We start from the raw sequence: 22,204 nt of genomic DNA, 5'->3' as shown, positions 1-22,204 counted from the left end.
ATACACATGCTTTCGTATTGACTACACACAGCAAACATATGCTGCAACCTTAATGATTCTTTACCAAGAGTTCATTTCTATTGCAAACCTACTGAGAAGAGACAGTTTGAGTACATCAGGCTCTGCTGAATTAGATGATGCACTAGCAAGGTTAATGTAGCATCTGTGATGCAGATATGTGACTACTCTAATAGCTGGACTATTACATCAGTGCTATTTCTAAGCTTTCCTCTTCAGTTCCATTAAGCTGGTTCCCATTTCTCATTAGTATCAAGTATCATTTACATAGAGAATCCATCAATATATGCAGAAGGATTCTAGGAATGCGCTTACATAAGTTGTACCAGTGAATCACAGCAATGCAAAGAACATTATCCTTAAACTAGACTGACAGCACTTTGTGAAACCCTACTTCCAGTTTCTGGACAAACGTTCAATTTCAGTTCATCAGCAAGGTGGTAACTGGACTGATGTACCAGCTATGAAATGGTTCATTTTTTCTCATTTATTGGTTTAGCAACATGCCTTATGGAGTGGATTTGCAAGATGTCATATTCTAACAAGCATGTAAATAGGCTATAGAGTCAGAAGCACACTCACAAAAGACAGTTTCTTTTTATCTATGGGCTCTAATGTTAAAACCCCAGCGGGAGCCATTCAGTTTACAAAAGCTCTTCCTTTCTTGCATACAGTGTGTGCTTAGATATACCATTCCACATCATGCTCACTTACCAAATGTCTTTTTCTGGCTGCTCAGTTCATATTTGTCACTAGTATACAAAATGGAACATCTAAAGGAAACATGATCAGCTCGTGCATCACTAATCTCATTATTGCAATGGCTATGAAAACATCCAACAAAAAACTAGCCTCTTAGCCTGTCTGCACATACATGTCATGCTCAGCATGTGTCCTATCTAAACATACACAGTGGCTGATGCCCTGGAACAATGATGAAAGCCGACTTTTAATTTGACTCCTCAATTCCAGCTGCACATGACAACACCTTCTCAGACACAAATGAAAGGATTGTTGAAGGGATGCTGACTGTTCCATCTACATCAAAGAAACACACTGTTTAGAGGGGAAAAGTTGCTCACCAATATTTCATATCCAATTAAACATTTTTAATCCTTTTGAATTGTTGGAAAGAAAATGAAACTCCCCTTCCTTCCCCCCCCCCCCCCATTTTCAGTGCATTATTTGTCATTTATCCCTTCCTTGGAATAAACACCACCTAGGATTCAAACTTAAGTCCTCTGAGATCAAGATTACATCATTACTGTTATGGCATGTTATACACTAATCATAACCATTACCATTACAACTCCACAGCTTCGTTCAATTAACTGCCAGACATGGATTTTGTAGTTAATTCATACTGAAGGTCACCAGTGATCAGAATGGCAGGGGCATTCCGCTACCTCCTTGAATGCCAATTACCAGAGCTAAACAAGGAAGGGGATTCTGAGTCTGAACAAGTTAATCAGAAGGATTAGAATTTAAAATGCATCTTTTATAGGTGTGCCCAGTAGTCTATAAAATAATGTATCATAATTGGCAAATTCAAATGGCAGTCTAACCACTTGGAACTGAAAAATACATTGAAAGGTGGAAAATAGAGATTCCTCCAATTTATCTTTATGATGGAGAGGCAAAAGACAAAATTGAGAAATCCTGCCATAAGCCATATAGTATAATACTTAACAGAGATGGCCCTATTGTAAGTGGTCATGTTCCAGTTAAATACCCTGAGTCAGATACACAGCACAAACAATGAGGCCATGTCTACACTAGGCGATTATTTTAAATTTACTAAGTTTGACTTCTGGGCATCCGATTTTGCAAATTCCAAGGTCCGTGTTCTTACTACAGGGAAGAATGGAATGTAGTCCCAGGTAGCATGTCCACATTAATAGAGCCTGCCTTGGACCCAGAGCCCCAGGAAGCACTCTGGAGCTGCGGGAGACCACCTGGAGGCCAATTAGTTAGAGCGGCACTGGAGTATCTACACACATGCTATTTCAGACTTACAAGTTCAGGAATAGTGTTACTCCCCGTGAAAAACAGGACTACAGAGTTCTAATTCCACATCTCCTTATTCTGGAATAATGGGCTCAGTAGTGTGGACTCATTGCTTAGATAATCGAGTTTGGGGGACTAATTTTGTACTAAGGTCTAGTGTAGACCAGGCCTGAGTTACAAGCAGATATGTCTTACCACTTGTTTAGGCCAATTTGTTGTACTGCTAAAAAGATGCAGATAGACCTTATGAAAATGCATCATAGCAGAAAAGTATTGGCATGTAAAGGTAATCAAGCTTTGAAGCTGCAGAACAAATTCTTAGAGTAATTGTACTGGAATATATGCAAGTAGAATATATGCAAGTAGACAATCATGTAAATAAAGGATGACTTGTGAAGAAAGATATAATAGAGGCACAGTACTTTTAATGTATTCTAGGTTTCAGCTGTGGACAGAAAACTGGATAAGCCACATTAAAACCCGATCACATAAAATGGACCCAACCTTTCAGCTGGCATATAGCAGTGGTGTAACATAAAGCAAACAGGTAAATCAAGCCCTGGCAGCTCATTCCTGGGGTATCTCTGGGAAGGAAGGAACAGCTGTTTTCTAAAGACTAGTCCAAAAGATCCTGGGTTCAGGACAGGATCATAATTTGCTTTTGTGTATTAAAGCATAAGCATCAGTAATGCTCACATATCATCATGATGGGTAAATTTCTTTCTGTTTAGTCATCTCTCCTTTTACACCTTAAGGTAAACTGTAGACTAGCTTCTTGCATGACTCTAAATGATTCTACATTCCTAAGTTTTGTACCAAGTACTTCTGTTTCTTTTGTCTCCATTGCATAATATAATAATAATTATTATTATAATATTATAACACTTCACATTATATTGTGGATACACACTTAGTTTGTGTGTCTGTTTTTTACATGAATCATATAATAACATAGAGAGAGTTTTCCATCCAAAGATCTCAAATCATTTTACTATTAGTAGCAAAGTTAGTGTCACATCATTCCTATAAAATAGGTAAGTACCATTATTCCCATTTTATGAGCAGGAAACTGAAACACAATATTATTTATTATTAATATTCTGGTTTCACCCAAAAGGCCCCAATTAGGATCAAGACCCCATCATATTAGGACCTCTAGAAATACATTGGTAGATATAAGATGTAGACAAATTGGAGAGAGTCCAGAGGACAGCAATAAAATCAATAAAAGGTTTTGAAAATCTGATCTATCAGGAACAATTAAAAATAAAAAAAAGTAACAAAATACAGCCATTAGACATGTTTGGTCTCCAGAAAAAAAGATTGAGAGGCAATCTGATAACTGTCTTTAAATATATTACAGGGTGTTATAAGAAGGAGGGTGATCAATTGTTTTCCATGCTTACTAAGGGTGTGTCTAGACTACCTAGTTTTGTCGACCAAAGTGGACTTTTGTCGACAAAACAATACCAGCGTCTACACTACCGCGGAGTTCTGTCGACATAACGTCGACAGAACTCCGCGGTTTTGTCTACGCTGGTAAACCTCATTTTACGAGGCAAAACACCTTCTGTCGACAGAGTTCTGTCGACAGAAGGTGTTATTGCCTGTAACGTTGCGTCCAGACTACGGAGTTCTGTCGACAAAGCGGCTTGCTTTGTTGACAGAACTCCATGTGTCTGGACACAAATTGTCGACGGAAGTTTTGTCGACAGTATCTGTCGACAAAACTTCCGTTGACAAAACGCAGTAGTCTAGACGTACCCTAAAGGAAGGCCAAGAAATCATCATTTAAATCTTCGGGAAGGGTGATTTAGGTCACGTATTAGGAAAAGCTTTTTAATGCTAAGGATAGTTAAGCATGGGAATAGATTTCCAAGAGAGCCTGTGGAATCAGTACCATTGGAGGTTTATAAGAACAGGTTAAATAAGAACTTATCAGGGATGGTCTAGGTCAAGGGTTCTCAACTTTTCCAAACTACTGTACCCTTTTCAGGAGGCTGATTTGTCATGTGTACCCCAACTTTTACCTCATGTAAAAACTACTTATCTACAAAATTAGAGATAAAAATATTATACTTACATTATTATAACATACATTGTATGAAATTTTAGTTTATACTGACTTTACTACTGCCTTTTATGTTGTAAAACTAGGCAAATGTATCCTTTAGAAGACATATGCACTGGTCTAGATATAAATGATCCTGTGTCAGTGCAGGACTAGATGAACTAGATGACTTATTAAGACCTATATTTCTATGCTTATATAATCCATCCTCTGAAGATCTTATACCTAAGATCCAAGAGCCAGACTGAGCGTAAAGTTGTAAATATATTATTTACTGGGCACATAACAGAAAAAGTGAATTACAAGAAGGGAACTTAACATTGGCTTGGCAAACAAGATTAGAAGATGATGGGGAAAAGCAGGCTGGAATATGAGTGGGAGAGGAGAACAGATGAAGTCTTGAGTCCAGCATCTTTGGGGGGAAGTGGGAAAACAAGGTATTTTTGCAATACACAACTGATGCAAGTGAAGGAATTTACATAATTAAAGAAAACAGAAAACCACATGATTCTATAGAGCTAGCAATATTTCCTACCACTATTACTGAACTACAAGCTTACCTACTACTCCTATTATATAAAATTGATATAATGCTTGTTTAGTCTTGTGGAATCACTGAAGGAATTCTTTAAAAAAATTAAAATCAAAATTGGAACATCACATAAACTAAATGTTAGGACTATCCAGTTAATTTTAATAATTAGGTAAAATAAGCATTAGACACTGCTAAGTAAAGCAATACCATTTACCCTGGGCTTGCAACTGTTCATGTGTGATCTCACACATACTGTTAGAGGGACAAAAATGGAAAGGAACCATGGGCAGACAAAGAAGGCCTTAAATGTATGAAGGAATGAAATTCCAGAAATATGTATAAAATGTAGAAAAATGACTACAATCCTTGAATGACAAATCATAAGTGTTAAATATGGGCTAGCTCCTCTAGCAGGTGCAGGACTGCAATGATATTTATTCTGTCCCCGAAGTAATGTGGAGGCTGTCAGAAAAATCCAGGTGCCTGTGTGTTATATGATACACCAACATCACCTCAAATAAGCTGGGTCATGTCCATCCCCAGCCTGAGCAACAACTAACATAGCAAGCCAGTTACAGAGAGAGGCACTGCCTGCAACATCATTCATAAGTGTGATACAACAGGCATACTTTCCCGTGTGCTCGAAAGTTGAAGGAGATATGACTCCTTCTTAAGGTTCCCATGGGAACAGTGTGTCTCCCCCAGAGCAAACACATTCTTGTGCCTTTATAACAGAAAAAGATCCTTAAACAGGAAGGCTGTTATCTGGAGAACAGATTTCAAGGAAAGAGATGTAAGAATGCAAGAACTGCTCTAGTGAGACGTACCAAAGATCAATCTAACCCGGTGTCCTGTCTCCAACAGGGGCTTATATCAGAGCTTCATGGAGAGTGCACTGAATAGGTTAGTTGGAATGATCCACTTTTGTTTTTTCTTTCTAGCTTCTGGTGGTCAGATGTTTAGAGTTGCCCCAAGCATGGGGTTTCATCCCTGACCCTCTTGGATAATAGCCATGATGGACCTACCCTCCATGAACTTATTTAATTCTTTTTTTAACCCAGTTATACTTGTGGCCATCACAAAACCCCATGACAATGACAACAGGTTAGATGAGCATGGTATGAAAAAGTACTGCCTCTTGTTTGTCTTAAACTTAATTACTTATTAATTTTGTTGGTTGGCCACATCTTATTATATTGTGGGACAACATAAATAATATGCTACCATTCAGTTTTCCAGGCCATTCATGATTTTAATGGACCTCTAACCTACCAATCCATAGTTGTCTGTAATTTGCAGAGATCTAATCTTTTTAGTCTCTCCTCCCTTGTTTTGTCACCTTTATCCAAACCTTTTCCAGTTCTATGCTATCCTTTTTAAGATCAGGCAACCAGAACTGGACACAATATTCCAGGTATGGCCACACCATGAATTTATATAAAAGCATGATGACATTTTTGGTCTTATTTTATATCTGTTTCCTAACATTGTTAGACTTTTTGAGTACTGCTGTGCATTGAGCTGAAGTTCACAGAGAACTTATACATGGTCACTCCAAACTCTCTTTGGGTACGTCTACACTACAACGTTAATTCGAACTAACTTAGTTCGAATTAGTTAATTCGAACTAAGCTAATTCGAACTAACGGATCTAGACTAAAAAACTAGTTCGAAATAGCGTTTTGCTAATTCGAACTAGCATGTCCACACAGAGTGGACCCTGAACCAGGCTTAAGGATGGCCGGAAGCAGTGCCGGCAGGGCATCAGAGGAGGACTTAGAGCGTGGAGATGCTGTCTCAGGCTAGCCGAGGGCTGCGCTTAAAGGGACCCGATTCCCACCCCGGACAGACAGTTCTCAGGGGTGCCCCGCTTGCAAAGCAGTCCTGGTTTGGAGTGCCCAGAGTACCCACACTGGGCACATCACAGCACTCGGCCATCAGCCCAGCTGCACTTGCCGCAGGCTGCCATCTGGGGAGAGGGGGCAATTGGGGGGCTGCAGGAGAGCATCCACCCCCAGAAGCCTGCAGAGCCAGCCCAGTCCTCCCCATCGGGGGCTCGTGCCCCATTCCTCCCTCACCTCCTTCCACTTACCCTTCCCTAGCCCCCCTTCTTGATGTACAAAATAAAGGACAATTGTGTTCAAAAATAGAATCTGTCTTTATTGAACAAAACTGGGGGAGACTGGGAAAAGGAGGTGGGAGAGGGGAAGAGAGAGGCTGGGAGAGGGGAGGGCAACTACAATGATCAGGGGTTGGGAACAGGTCCCATATGAAGAGAGGCTAAAGAGACTGGGACTTCTCAGCTTAGAAAAGAGGAGACGGAGGGGGGACAGGATAGAGGTCTATAAAAGCAGGAGTTGAGTGGAGAGGATGCATACAGAAAAGTTCTTCATTAGTTCCCATAAAGAAGGACTAGAGGACACCAAAGGAAAGGAATGGGTAGCAGGCTTCAAACTAATAACAAAAAGTTGTTCTTCACAAAGCAAAGAGTCAACCTGTGGAACTCCTTGCTGCAGGAGGCTGTGAAGGCTAGAACTAGAACAGAGTTTAAAGAGAAGTGAGATCAAGTCATGGAGGTTGGGTACATCGAGTGGTATTAGCCAGGGGGTAGGAGTGGTGTCCCTGCCCAAGGTTTGTAGAAGACTGGAGACAGATGGCGTGAGACAAATGGCTTGGTCACTGTCTTCGTTCCATCCCCTCCAGGGTCCCTAGGGTTGGCTGCTGTCGGCAGACAGGCTACTGGGCTAGATGGACCTTTGGTCTGACCCAGTACGGCCATTGTAAGCTCAGGGCTCAGGGTCGGGGGTCTCACTGGACCCCCTTGATTTTCATGCACTCCAGCTTCTGGGTGGCCAGGCTGGCAGCTCTCCTGCCCTAGCCAGCCACCTTCCTGTGCCTAGTGCGGAGGTCGTGGACGAGGTCCACGATGTCCGCACTAACTCAGGCAGGTGCCTGCCTCTTGCGGTCCCGGGCAAGCTCCCGGGAGCCGCCAGCCTGGTACCAGAAAGAGGGGGAAGGCTGGGGGGCATCGGGTGGGTGGCTCGAGCCATGCCAGGTGCAGGGTCTGCTAGCTGGGTGCTGGCAGGCTTGCACCTGCCACGGGCACTGTAGCCAGCCCGTGCCCCTTTAAGGGGTCCGGGGCCAGGAGGGGGGCAGACGAGTTTCCCTGGTGTTGGCCAGAGTGGCCACCAGGGAAAGCTGGGGAGGGCTAGCCTCCCACTAGTTTGAATTAAGGGGCTACACACCCCTTAATTCGAACTAGCTAGTTCGAACTAGGCTTAATCCTCGTGGAATGAGGATTACCTAGTTCGAACTAAGCACTCCGTTAGTCCGAATTAAATTCGAACTAACGGAGCGCTAGTGTAGCGCCTATCAAAGTTAGTTCGAACTAACGTCCGTTAGTTTGAACTAACTTTGTAGTGTAGACATACCCTTTCTGAGTAGGAGAACCCAACAAAATAATCCCAATTACACAATGTGTACTACTTTGTACATTTCAGTGTTTAATTTCAGTGACAGTGTGCAAGGAATGGGGCTTCGATCCCATTCTATGATCTAGAGCCACATTCTAAACTTTAGTACAATAATTCTGTTCAAAGTTTATCTTTGTGCCTTTTATCCACAGTAGAATCAATAGAAGATTGTGTACAGCTTATTTTTGTGGGAGATATATATTTTTTATAAGGCTGCTTAATGAGCCCAATAATAAGGGCTGATTTTCAGAAAGTCTGGTTTTCTTCAAATGATAGCTGTCCTCTTGCATAATGTCACTTATATTGTTTTGTAATGTAACACAAGCAAGTGCTCTTTTTTGCACAGTGTAATGATACAGAGACGATTTAATGCAATGTGATAGGTATCATATAAAGGAGAAACTACTTTTTTTTCCTGAGATCAGTTACTTGCTATTAAGTCAGACAGTAGGTATCTGATATCCAGTTTATGACAATAATTTAAACAGTGCTGACATAAGTGTGATGTTCTCTGCTATACTTTTTGCAATGTGTTTTCTATTTATAATATTTGGGAATAATTTGACACCTTTCTATATTTAAACTTGATTTTGACAGGAATAAAAGTAATATTTTTGCAAAATGGTTCTTCATATGTAGGACACTCACCCATTTTTACTTAGTTAAAATTAAGAAAAACATTTTAATGGGAATCAGGCTCTCTGTCTTGATTAATTGTGGGGTAGAGGCAGTTTATTCACATTATGGGACACCTGCATAAATAAACTCTGTTATTCAACTATCTTATCCTATAACAAAGGAGCATTTTTCCTTAAAGACCTTGAATTGTTATTATTTCTCAGCTATCTGATTTAGGTGAGTTGTTAAAGAATTAGCTCAGGATTGACTATAAGAGAGAGAGAGAGAGAAAAAAAGGGTATCAGAGTCTCTGTTCTTCAGGTCAAGAAGGGCAGGCCAGAAATTGATAAGGTACTTCCATATGTCCCCACACTTAGGGAATTCATGCCTCATTGCTATGGGTCTGATCCAAAACTCAAAAAGGCAAACATGGTAGCATGGGCATACCTTTAGGCACACAGTTCTATTGACTGCTTACTGTTACTTGTGTGTTTAACTGCTTCAGGACCTTAAGGCATGAATCAACCCATGATGAAGTCAACGGAAGCCTTTTCATTGCCTTTAATGGATATTGGAAAAGGACTTTTAACAGTAAAGACTGCTATGTCATGCAAATGCCCTCTGATAGGCCTGAATAATCAATGCAGGGATATATAAGAAAGACAAATGCCATGGCAGATGAGAAAGTTCTTTCCTACAATATTTAGCCATTTCTTTCTTAATCAGCAGATAATTGTTACTTATATTGGAAATAATTCTACTAGTATTAAGTTAGTCTCAAACTAAATCTACAACTAACTTGAAAATAAAAATCTCAGAAGGGTAGCTGTGTTAGTCTGTAACTTTTTTTTTAAATGAGTGGCCCTGAAGCACCTTAGGGTATGTCTACACTACCCCGTTAGTTCGAACTAGGGGGGTAATGTAGGCATACCGCACTTGCAAATGAAGCCCGGGATTTGAATTTCCCGGGCTTCATTTGCATAAGCGGGGCGCCGCCATTTTTAAAACCCCGCTCGTTCGAACCCCGTGCAGCGCGGCTACACGGGGCACGAACTAGGTAGGCTTCCTAGTTCGAACTACCTAGTTCATGCCCCGTGTAGCCGCGCTGCACGGGGTTCAAACGAGCGGGGTTTTAAAAATGGCGGCGCCCCGCTTATGCAAATGAAGCCCGGGAAATTGAAATCCCGGGCTTCATTTGCAAGTGTGGTATGCCTACATTACCCTCTTAGTTCGAACTAGGAGGGTAGTGTAGACATACCCTTAGAGATTAACATTATATATAATCATGAGCTTTCAGGGGCACAACCACTTCTCTCATCTGAATTCACATATGAAGGAGGGGGTTGTGCCCACGAAAGCTCATAATACTGTCTATATATTTGTTAGTCTCTAAGGGTATGTCTACGCTACAGCACTAATTCGAACTAACTTTATTCAAATTAGTTAATGCGAACTAAGCTAATTCGAACTAGTGCATCCAGACCTAAAAACTAGTTCGAATTAGCGTTTTGCTAATTCGAACTAGCATGTCCACATTGAGTGGACCCTGAACCGAAGTTAAGGCTGGCCTGAAGCAGTGCCGGCAGGGCATCAGGTTAGGACTTAGAGCGTGGAGCTGCTGTCTCAGGCTAGCCGAGGGCTGTGCTTAAAGGGACCCGACTCCTACCCCGGACAGACAGTTCTCATGGTTCCCCGCTTGCTGGTCTACCTCAATGAGGGACAGCAAAGCAGTCCTGACTTGGAGTGACCTGAGTGCCCACACTCGACACGTCACAGCACTCGGCCATCAGCCTGGCTGCACTTGCCGCAGGCTGCCATCTGGGGGGGTCAATCAGGGAGCTGCAGGAGAGCTTCCACCCCGAGGAGCCCGCAGAGCCACCCCAGTCCTCCCCATCGGGGGCTCGTACCCCATTCCTCCCTCACCTCTTTCCACTTACCCCTCCCTAGCCCCCCTTCCTGATGTACAAAATAAAGGACACGTGTGTTCAAAAATAGAAACTCTCCTTATTAAACAAAACTCGAGGAGACTGGGAAAAGGAGGTGGGAGAGGGAAAGAAACAGGGTGGAAGTGGGGAGGGGGAAACCTGGGAGGAGGGAGCTGGAAGGGAGAAGCCAGGGGAAGAAGAAGGAGAGGAAGTATCAAACTATGGTATGCCATATCTTCAGTATAGTGTACAGATGTGATCTCCTCACTCCAGAAAAGATGTTTTGGCCTTGGAAAGGGTTCCGAAAAGGGCTACTAAAATGATCAGGGGTTTGGAACAGGTCCCATATGAAGAGAGGCTAAAGAGACTTTTCAGCTTAGAAAAGAGGAGACTGAGGGGGGATATGATAGAGTGGTGTGGAGAGGGTGCATAAAGAAAAGTTCTTCATTAGTTCCCATAATAGAAGGACTAGAGGACACCAAATGAAATGAATGGGTAGCAGGCTTCAAACTAATAAAAGAAAGTTCTTCTTCACAAAGCAAATAGTCAACCTGTGGAACTCCTTGCCTAAGAAGGCTGTGAAGGCTAGAACTATAACAGAGTTTAAAGAGAAGGTAGATCAAGTCATGGAGGTTGGGTCCACGGAGTGCTATTAGCCAGGGGGTAGAAATGGTGTCCCTGGCCTCTGTTTGTGGAAGGCTGGAGATGGATGGCATGAGACAAATGGCTTGGTCACTGTCTTCGTTCCATCCCCTCCAGGGTCCCTAGGGTTGGCTGCTGTCGGCAGACAGGCTACTGGGCTAGATGGACCTCTGGTCTGACCCAGTACAGCCATTCTTATGTTCTAACCTCAGGGCTCAGGGTCGGGGGTCTCACTGGACCAACTTGATTTTCATGCAGACCTGCTCCTGGGTTTGCATGTGGCCTTTGGTGGCCAGGCTGTCAGCTATCCTGCCCTAGACGGCCACTTTCCTGTGCCTAGTGCAGAGGTCGTGGACGTTGGAGGCCTCCCCTCAAACCTGGGTGAGGTCCATGATCTCTGCACTAGACCAGGCGGGCACCCGCCTCTTGCGGCCCCAGGCAGGCTTCTGGGAGCCGCCAGTCTGGTCCTGGGAAGAGGCGGAGGTCTGGATTGCAGCGGGTGGCTGGCTCGTGCTGTGCCAGGTGCAGGGTCTGCTGGCTGGGTGCTTGAAGGCTTGCACCTGGCACGGGCACTGTAGCCATACAGTGCCCCTTTTAGTGCTCCGGGGCCAGGAGGGGGGCAGAAGAATTTCCTTGTTTGTGCCCAGAGTGGCAAGCTGGGAAGGGCTAGCCTCCCACTAGTTCGAATTAAGTGGCTACACAGCCCTTAATTCGAACTACTTAATTCGAACTAGGCATTAGTCCTCGTAGAATGAGATTTACCTAGTTCGAATTAAGCGCTCCGCTAGTTCGAATTAAGTTCAAACTAGCGGTTTGTATGTGTAGTGCCTATTAACGGCTGTTAGTTCGAATTAACTTTGTAGTGTAGACATACCGTAAGGGGGTATCTTCACAGAAAAGTTATTTTGGAATAACAACTGTTATTCAGAAATAACTATGTGAGCATCTACACAGCAATTCTGTTATTTCAAAAATAATGGATGGCTTATTTTGACATCTGTAAACCTCATTTTATGAAGAATAATGCCAATTCTGAAATAGCTATTTCAAAATAACGCATGTGGAAACGCTCCACTTCTGCTATTTCGAAATAGACCCTCACCAGGGCCATTCTAAGTTATTCCTACTGGGGTTCTAAATTGAGATAGCACATCTACATCAGGGAAGCCTACCTCAGATTAATTTTGAGTCTTCTCTGCAGTGTAGATGTGCTATTTTGGAAAAGCTATTTCAGAATAACTATTCCAAAATAGCTTATTCCAAAATAACTGTGCAGTGTAGCCATAGCCTTAGATGTTACAGCGGGGGCAGGCAATAATTTTTGCAAGGGGGGGCACTTACTGAATTTTACTATGTGGTCATGGGCTGGCTCCACCCCCAGAAGGGGCGGAGCTAGGGACTAGGGATTTGAGTTTGTTTAGTCTACAGAAGAGAAGAGTGAGTGGGGATTTGATAGCAGCCTTCAGCTTCCTGAAGGGAGGTTCCAATGAGTATGGAGAAAGGCTGTTCACAGTAGTGACGAGTGGCAGAACAAGGAGCAATGGTCTTAAGTTACCGTGGGGGAGGTCTAGGTTGGATATTAGGAAAAACTATTTCACTAGGAGGATGGTGAAGTACTAGAATGTGTTACCTACGGAGGTGGTGGAATCTCCATCCCTAGAAGTTTTTAAGTCTTGGCTTGACAAAGCCCTGGCTGGGTTGATTTAGTTGGGATTGGTCTTGCCTTGGGCAAGTGGCTGGACTTGATGATCTCCTGAGGGCTCTTCCAACCCTATAATTCTAATTAAGAACACAGTAAAGGGCTCATGACTCCTGACCCTGCCACTACCGTATTGACTGGCAGCCACCCGGCGTCACTACATCCATTTAAAAGGTTCACGGTTCTAGTCCTTGCTAGGTAGTGCTGCAGCTGTGAGCCATGTGAATAGGATCCTGTTGCCTGAACCACCACCTGGAAATTCAGGCAGCAGGATATAAATAGAAAGCAGCCAGATGTAGTCCATGAGCCAGATCATACTGTTAGGCGGGCCAAATCCAGCCCAGGACTGTTTTTGGCCCAACCCTGTGCTACAGGACCACTTGTTTTCTTAAATTATTTAAACCTGAAAATAGTTATCTTTATCCTTAATGCCATTCAAATTCTTTTCTATATGATCCCACAGCTTTTTTTAAAGAGCAATATGGCTTTCTTAGAGAGCATTGATCTTTGCTAAGCAAACATATAAGGTCTTTTGCTATTGTAGGGTTATCGCCTTAGCTATAAGGATTACCTCTTTCTTAGGAAACAACATTGAACTTATTGTAAACTTTGAGTCTTTCTTTCAATGTGAAAAGCCAAGTAAATTAGGCAGTACTTTCCCTAAATGTAGGATTCTTGTTTTTGGAAAAACAAAAAAGTTACAGCAAGAGAGTTCTCTAACTTTTCTGCCATGTGTCCTAGTTGGCTATAAAAGACTTTTATACAGTTAGGAGGAGAGTCAACCATGCCTGAACAAGCAAAGTCTGGGGTAGAACTGTTTATATTTGGTGACATGGGTCCATCCCATCTCTTTAAGCTCTTACCGGAATTTGACAACCATGGAGCAAAATACTATGTTAATGGGTAGAGTGCATGTGTGGAAACAATTGCCCCTCCATAATTTTGAAGCAAGGAAAGAATCCAGTGGATATTGAATGATTCTGTGGGGAACCCCATACACATACTCCTTTAGCCCTGAAGCCAACCAGTCACCACTCCACAGCTCTTCTTATGTCAGGCATGTTCTTTCCAAGACCTGAGTGCATAAGTTTAGAGACCCTGAAGATATTGAAACAAGAAAAGCCTGATCTTTAGCTATAAAAATTGTGACAATCTGTTTACATAGCTGCCGCTCAGCAATACACACCAAAACCAGGGTATGGTGATTGTGAGATAAATGCTGGTTAATTAAAAAAAATAAGAAATTTTGCATTCTTCACACAATTTATATTCCATTGTAATTCAATAGGAGTTGGAAATAAGCAAGGACTGGACAAACAGGCCCATAGAGCTTACCTGACAACAACTAAGACATTACAGTATCTTTTTTTATGCATGCAAATAGGATTTGCTTCGCTGTTCCTGCTCTACATCATCAAACTAGACTTCCTGCTGGGAAGTATCAGTCAAATGGCAGCTCTTGCTGAAAGACCATTCAGTCACACCATTTGCAGCTATGGAATCTATAAAACAGCTATAGAGATTAAAAAGAATGATTGTAGAAGAGATACAGATTGTTCTGAAAGTTCATTTTGAATATACACAGTCTTAGTCAGCATTTAACTAGAGCATCTAATGTATTTAAACTAATTACCACAGCTTTTCTGTAGAGGACAGGTTGGTCTCATGGGAATGCAAAAATTTTAAAGGGATCTCTTTCTTTTACTCCTGTTCACAAGAACATCTTTCAGTTTTTTATTTTAAAGTCAAGTAATTTAGACTACAGTATATTGCATTGCAATACCTTCCCCTGGCTATATAATTATATCAGCTGTTTATTTCCAAAAGTTATTTCAAGCTCTAAACCAGCGTAAACTGATAAAAAATACATTGGTGTGCTGCATTTGTTCCTCTGAAAAAGGACCAGAGCTCATGGAAAAGAAAGTAGACAAAAATGTGTTAACCAACTAGATATCAGACAGCTGTAAAGACAATATTTTATAATCTGCCATTTAAATTTCTCAAGTCTTTCCATTTTTCTGAGGAAACTTTCTAGATTCATTTTTCTTAAAAAGAGCTAAGAATTGTGAAGAAATTACTTACAATGAGTGAAAATAATATATCATTGTTTAAGCTGCCAATAGCCAAATAGCATTTTGCTAATGACTTCTACTTTCAGGCTACAAATCAGGCTTGTTTGAGTAGCTAAATTGCCCCTGTTCTTATCCATCATGAGCAGATAGTGAAGAAACCTGGAAGATATTGCTTCTGGTGGGAAGGAGGAGAGGAGACAGATAATTTCTTTACTGGTGAAGAAAAGCTTGAAAAGACTTACCAGCATATTACAAGGAAATTATTTAGAGATTGAGGAAGGCTTGACTGGATCCAAAATGTTTTACATAATAACAGGAGTGGAGTTGTCTGAACATGTTTAATGAATACTGTATTCTGACATCCTCTGACCAGGCTAGAGGCCACATTTCAATGGTGCTAAATCCTGGGTAACTTGGGAATCCTGATATCTAAAAAATAAAATATAATTATTATTATAGAATGTTGATACTTTCAGTGGTGGCTGAATGCAGACACTTTGGAGTTAAAAATATGATTTAGTATATGTCTGGTTCAAGTTTTGGGTGAAAATTCACATGAGGTCTTATTAGCAAGAAAATCTGGCCCTTCTGAAGCTCTTGAGTTTTTGCACTAGTAACTTCAATAGGACCAAGATATAAAGCCAGATATTTTTGATAATTTTTTGATATGCATGTAATCACAGAATTGTTTTTCTGAATCTCAATTTTAAGGTTCATCCCCACTGGACATGATACCTATTATATTCCTTTTTAAAAAAAATTCTCTTTCTGGGAACTGCAAGATCAGATTAAATGTTTTCTCTGAGGATTAGAAAAAAGTATCAAGATAGACTCCCAAGTTATTTAAGGCAACAAGCCTGCATGAAGAAGTGTTTTAGACTTGCTTAATCTGAAAACAAAATTTCATTTTTTTGTAAGTAGAATAATAGAATATAGTCATAGTACAGTAATATTGAAATTATACATATATACAAATGTCCAGACTTGACCTCAGGTTGCTGTCAAGTAATTAACTTTTTTCTTAGAGATTTTCAAAAGTCGCTATTTAATTTATAAAATATTTTAAAAGAGTTACTCTTTTCCTCATTATATGTAATTGAGGGATCTGTCATTTTGTTCAAGAGCTACATTTCTGTGGCAATTAGCCAACAATCCAATGTTTCAAACTTCATGTAATCCATATCTCTGCAAAGTTTCATTTTAAAAAACATATGAATTTCACCTGTTTTGGTGGGTCTTGCTGTTGCAAACCTGTCGCTTCTCTTGCTGAGGTATCGATCCTGCAAGTATTTATACTTGTGCTTAATTTTAAATACATGATTAGTCCTATTGGACTCTGTTCAAGCTAAGCATATTGGTAAGTGTTTATAGAATCAGGAGGTGGATTAAAACATGTCTAACCCATATTACAATGAATTACACCAGTATAAATAAGATCAGAATCAGTCCAATTGATTCCTGATTTTTACCACTAAATGAGAGGAAATAGTCCGATCCTAGGTCTCTTGGAAGTTGCATTTAGGTTTTCCAGCTCATGAAACCTATTCTCTGAAATAATGCAAAATGAGCAGTTTCGTCTGGTTTTTAATCTCAACCCTGGTAAAAACTCTTAGATTTTAATTAGGCTTTGCATTGAGATTTTGTGTTTGAATCCAAAACCGTAAGGTATAATTTAGGGGTAGAAATAAGGATGAAACCACACAGACTGAAACCCAGGGAAGTGTTTTCATGAAGTAAAAATTCATGTAAACAAAACATGCATGTGTGCCTGCTCATGTATTATACTTATCCAGATGGCAGCTACAAATAGAAGGCCCTTTTAATTTCATGTGTGATTTTATGTGCATCCATGGCTTAAATCAATGTAACAAAAGTCTTCATCTATAAATTAATCTCTCAGGCTTTTTTCTCTTCTGAGCCCTGCATTGTAAGCGTTAACAACGTGACCAGGGTCATTGAACATTCTGAACAACACACCTTGAAGACTCAGCAAGTCAGGAAGTTCCCAAAGGTTGTACTATGTAAAAGCCAAGTAATTAAACACTGATTGCTTACTGTAAAAAAGAAGGATTGAAGAAAGATTGGATTCAGAAGGCCTAATTTCACATAGAGAATTTCAGTGGAAATCAAGCCTTTAATTATATTCTGCTTGACTTGATCTGAAAGAAAGGGAGAAGAAAAAAGATGAGAAGAACTATTCAGTACCTTCTTTCTGCAGTGGGGCTTTGGAAAGGTGACAAACAGCTACTGGTTATTTGTTCAGTAATCTTTCCCTCTAAACAACATTTAGAATCCTCTTCAAAATTTGGCTGAGGCTCTTTGGTTTCATTATTCTTAGAAAACACATAGCCACCTCCGTTCTGCACTCTTGGCTCCAGATTAAGTGTTTCAGTTCCCCAGGAGTATTTAATTAAAACCCCCCAAAGTTTGCAAACACAGCAAAGTCAATTTCACCTGACCCTGTTACTCCATCCCATGTAAAATAAGGCTTTCCTGCCTCTGCCCCACTCAATAGCCTCTTCCATCAGCATAACCAAAAGCTAGCTCATGTTTTTGTGGTTTGTCTGTCTGCAGTATCCTAAGGGAAAGAAAAGGCCACAAACTCCACAGGCTACTGAAACTGTTTTCTTTACTATAAGCCATCCATAGTTCACTCCCCCTCCCTATCAACTCCTGCACAATGCCTCTTTTCAGGACATGGACAAAATTAAGTATTATCTACTGAAAGCCATCATGTTTTCTCATGAATTTGGAGAGCTTGTCTTGCAAAAATTCTGCACTCTTTCTTTCCCACACACTGAGAAAAACGAAAGGTTTTCTTTGTAGCAAATTATCTATTCCAAACTTATCGTACACTTGCATTAATATTGTTTTATTGGAGACAATAGAATGAAGGCCTCACTCAATACATGGCAAGTTGATTACTTACAACAATTATTGCTAAGGGGGAAAAAGTGCCTCGTTATCTTGGAATGGAGAATTAGTTGAGTATATTCACACCTACTGAAATGCTTATGCTCATATGATGTACTTTGGAGAAAAAATTCTGCAGCCCATACTCTAGAGTGCTAGGAATTTTAAATACAGCTACAGTATTATTCTCTAAATGAATAGGCTTCCCTAAGTGTTTTTCAATCAATGTTCACTTGTACATAATAATCTTGGAAGGTTAAAATCCTGAGAGAAAGTGCAATATTTAACAATTTATACCAAATGATCCTCATTTTTGCTGTCTTTTGATCATTAGATTGTGCTTTCCCTAGGTTGATATAATTAGAAAGTACTCAAGAAGATGAATGCTAGTTTGAGAATGAGAGGAATTGTTTTTTAGAATACTGTGAGTGTATTTAGACAATTGAAGTTAAACTTTTTTATTTCTAATAAAAGGAAACTTTGACTCTTTGGCATTCTCTGCACGGCCCTGGGAGTAAGCAAGTGAGCAGGCAGGGTCATGCTAGCTGTACTTGTGCTAGCATACTGAAAATAGCAGAATGGACAATGTGTCTTGGGTAACAGATCAGGTTTTCAAGCCCATCTATCTACCAGGTGGCTAGGCTGAGTCTCTGCTGGAGGTGCAATGGCCACATTGCTATTTTTAGCATGCTAGCATGAGTCTACCAGTGCTGGATGGTTGCAGGTGAGTTGTAGACATATGGTCCCTGTACAAAGAGCTCTGGAAAGGGCATGTGTGTTGAAAGGAAAAGATGTAGAAGGTTTAACCTAGTGTAAATGGTGGATTCTTTGTAACTGGAAGTCTTTACATCATGATTTGAAGGCTTCACTAACTCAGCCAGAAGTTAGGGGTCTATTTCAGGAGTGGATCAGTGAGATTCTGTGGCCTGCAATGTGCAGGTCAGAATAGATGGCCACGAAGGTGATGGTGGTCTATGAGATGGATGTGGCCAGTGGTAGGAAAAGAGCAGGTGTGAGACTCCATGGGTGAGTATGATCAAGCTTCTGGGAAACCTTTAGATGCGACTCAAGAGATCTGGGTTCAACTCCTGGCTTTGTCACTGACTTCCTGTGTGATCTTGGGCAAGTCATTTAATCTCTCTGTGCCTCAATTCCCCATCTGTATGTCCATCTTGCCCACTGAAATGCCTGTGATGGTGGCCTGTATCAAAGCTTCAGGGTGGTGTACCGAACATGGGAAAAATGAAATGAAACTTCCCCTCCCAACTTCTGGAATTCAGAGATTTAGGGTCACCCCAAATATGGAGTTGCCTCCTACTAGCCATCACTATGAATGCAATGTTGGAAACAATTAGTCCTGTGGCACCTTAGTATCATGGGCTTTCATGGGTAAAACCTACTTCACCACATGAGCTGGAGTGGAAATAACAGAAACTAACATATTTATACCAGCAAAAAAAAAAAAAAAAAAAAGTACATTCCATAGGTTAATTGTGTGAATAGGTACTTCTTCTTGTATTAACTCCAGCTTTTTCTATTGTGTGCAATGGTAAATAACACTTTCCCCACATTGATCATGATATTAGAGTCTTCTATCACATCCTTCTCAAGTGATCTCTTTTCTTAGCTGAACAGCCTAAATCTTTCAAATTTCTCCTTGAACCTGTTCTATACCTTGATCACATTTGTTGCCCTTCTCTGAATCTTTTCCATTTTGCATCCTTTTTGAGATGGGGGTAACTAGAATTGGACAAATTATAAAGGTGCAAACACAGAGGGATTCATATAGTGACATTAAAGAATCATAGAAGTGTAGCACTGGAAGGTACCTCAAATAGATTATCTAGTGCAGTCCCTTGCGCTCAAAGCAAGACCAGGCCCACTTACAGGTAGGGACAAAAGGGAGAAATTGCCCTGGGGGACAGCTGCTGTGGTTGGCAGTGCCTAGAGCCTCAAGACCATTAAATCACTGCTAGAGCACCACTGCAGTGCTCCAAGAGACTCTGAGGGCTGCCTGGGAATGTCCGGGTGGCACTAAGGACCAGTTTCCCTAGGCCCCACGTCTTCTGCCTGAGGCTCTGCCACTTCTGGGCGCATGGAGTCACCCTATCACCTTGCCTAGGGGCCTGGCATGGCTGACGGCTCCCCTGGGCAGGGCTAACTAATAATTAGACCATTCATGACAAATATTTATTTAGCTTGTTTTTAAAAACAATTTGAGATTCCCCATCTTTTGTAGGCAAACTGTTCCCTGACAGGCAGTTTTCCTCATGTCCAGTCTAAGGGTATGTCTAGATTACATGCCTCTGCCGACACAGGCGTGTAAAATAGGCTTCCTGACATAGTCAATGAAGTGGGGATTTAAATAGCCCCAGTTTCATTAAAATAAAAATGGCCGCCGCACTGTGCCAGCTCAGCTGATCGTCAGCACAGCGTGCGAGTCAAGACACGGATCGGTCGACAAGGGAAGCCTTTGTCGACCACTCCTGTAAACCTTGTTTCACGAGGCATAAGGGAGCGGTCAACAAAGATGTTCCCTGTTGACCGATCCACATCCTGACTCACATGCTGTGCTGACGATCAGCTGAGCTGGCACAGCACGGCGGCCATTTTTATTTTAATGAAGCTGGGGATATTTAAATCCCCACTTCATTGACTATGTCAGGTAGCCTATTTTACATGCTTCTGTCAGCAGAAGCATGTAATCTAGACATACCCTAAGTCTCATTTGCTGCAATTTAAGCCCATTGATCCTCAGAGATTAAGAGGTATCGTTCACCCTCTTCCTTATAACACTCTTGAGTGTACTTCAAAACTGCTATGTCTCCCTTCAGTCTTCTCTCCTCCAGACTAAACAAACCCTATTTCTCTCATAGGTCATGTTTTCTAGACCCTTAATCATGTTTGTTTCTTTCCTCTGGACTTTTCTCCAATTTGACCACATCTTTCTTAAAATGTAGTGCCCAAAACTGGACACAATATTCCAGCAGAGGTCTTCTCAGTGCAGAATAGAATGAAAGAATAATTTCTCGTGTCTTGTTTGCAACACTCTTTCTGATACACCCCAGAATGCTGTTCACTTTTTTTTGTGTTACACTGGTGATACATAATATTTTCTTTTTTCTCCTTTCTCATATTTCCTCTCCTCCTTTTAGCCTTTTTGTCTACTGCCACTTATTGAGCATTTTGGTGTAGTTAGGATTGTTTGTTTAAATGTTTGTTACTTTGCACTTGCAAGTGTTGCTTTTCAGCAACATTTTGTTGCCTAGTCACATTGCTACCCTATAATTTGTATTACAAATTATCTGCCATTTTATCCTCCTAATTACTTGCTATAATGTACTCCCATATACAACAGAACTTCATCTAGAGATGTTTTCAGACACTTTCAGGCATTGGCGGCATATGGCTTCTCTATTTGGGGAGGCTGGGCACACCCAGACCATGGCCCAGCCCCAAGGCCATTCCCGCTTGGCCACCTCCCCCTGAAACTCAACCCACCTTACACTCCTGGCTCCACTTGACCCTCCAATCTGTTCTTTCCCCTGACAGCCTTCCCAACTCTCATGCCTCTTTGCAAGACCCTACCTCATGCCTCTTCCCCTGAGGTCTCCGCCCACCACATGTGTACATCTTCTCCCACTGGCCTGGCCTCTAACTTACTCGTGCATGTCAACCTCTTTCAAGGTGCCCCTGCAAGTGGAGCTCAGATGAGAAAAGAACAGGAGGGAGCAGAGCCTCGGTTGGAGCATGGGTGGGGCCATGGCTGGGGCACTTTGTTTAGGGACGCTTAGCCTACCTTAGCCTCTTATAGCAGCCACCCATGCTTTCAGGGCACACTAAGGGGCAGGCTGGCATGCAGAAGGAAACTTGTTTATGCTTTTGTCACAACAAGGAAAGGAGGTAGGGTAATCCCCCTTCCTCTCTGATGGTGAGCAATACATCTTGGGGCAGGACTAATGAATCAGAGCCAATGATGAAGGAATGTTGAGCTACTTCTGAAGGGCAACTTGCTGTTGTCATTATTGCATTTTGTAATGGATAAGATTGCATCAAACTAAGATATTTTAAAAACATGCCTTTAAGGGGAACTATATTCAAAACCCACTATAAGGTGATAATCCTCAACTCATTTTGAATTACTCAGATTATCAATGTGCTATACCCTCAACACATTCACTACTATCCATTTATACTAAGACTTCTGTACACTTATCCAGAAGTGTAAATA

This window comes from Pelodiscus sinensis, chromosome 9, assembly GCF_052426305.1.
Source record: "Pelodiscus sinensis isolate ZL-2025 chromosome 9, ASM5242630v1, whole genome shotgun sequence".
In the NCBI taxonomy this organism is placed as follows: Eukaryota; Metazoa; Chordata; order Testudines; family Trionychidae; genus Pelodiscus; species Pelodiscus sinensis.
Note: the sequence above shows the minus strand (reverse complement) of the source record.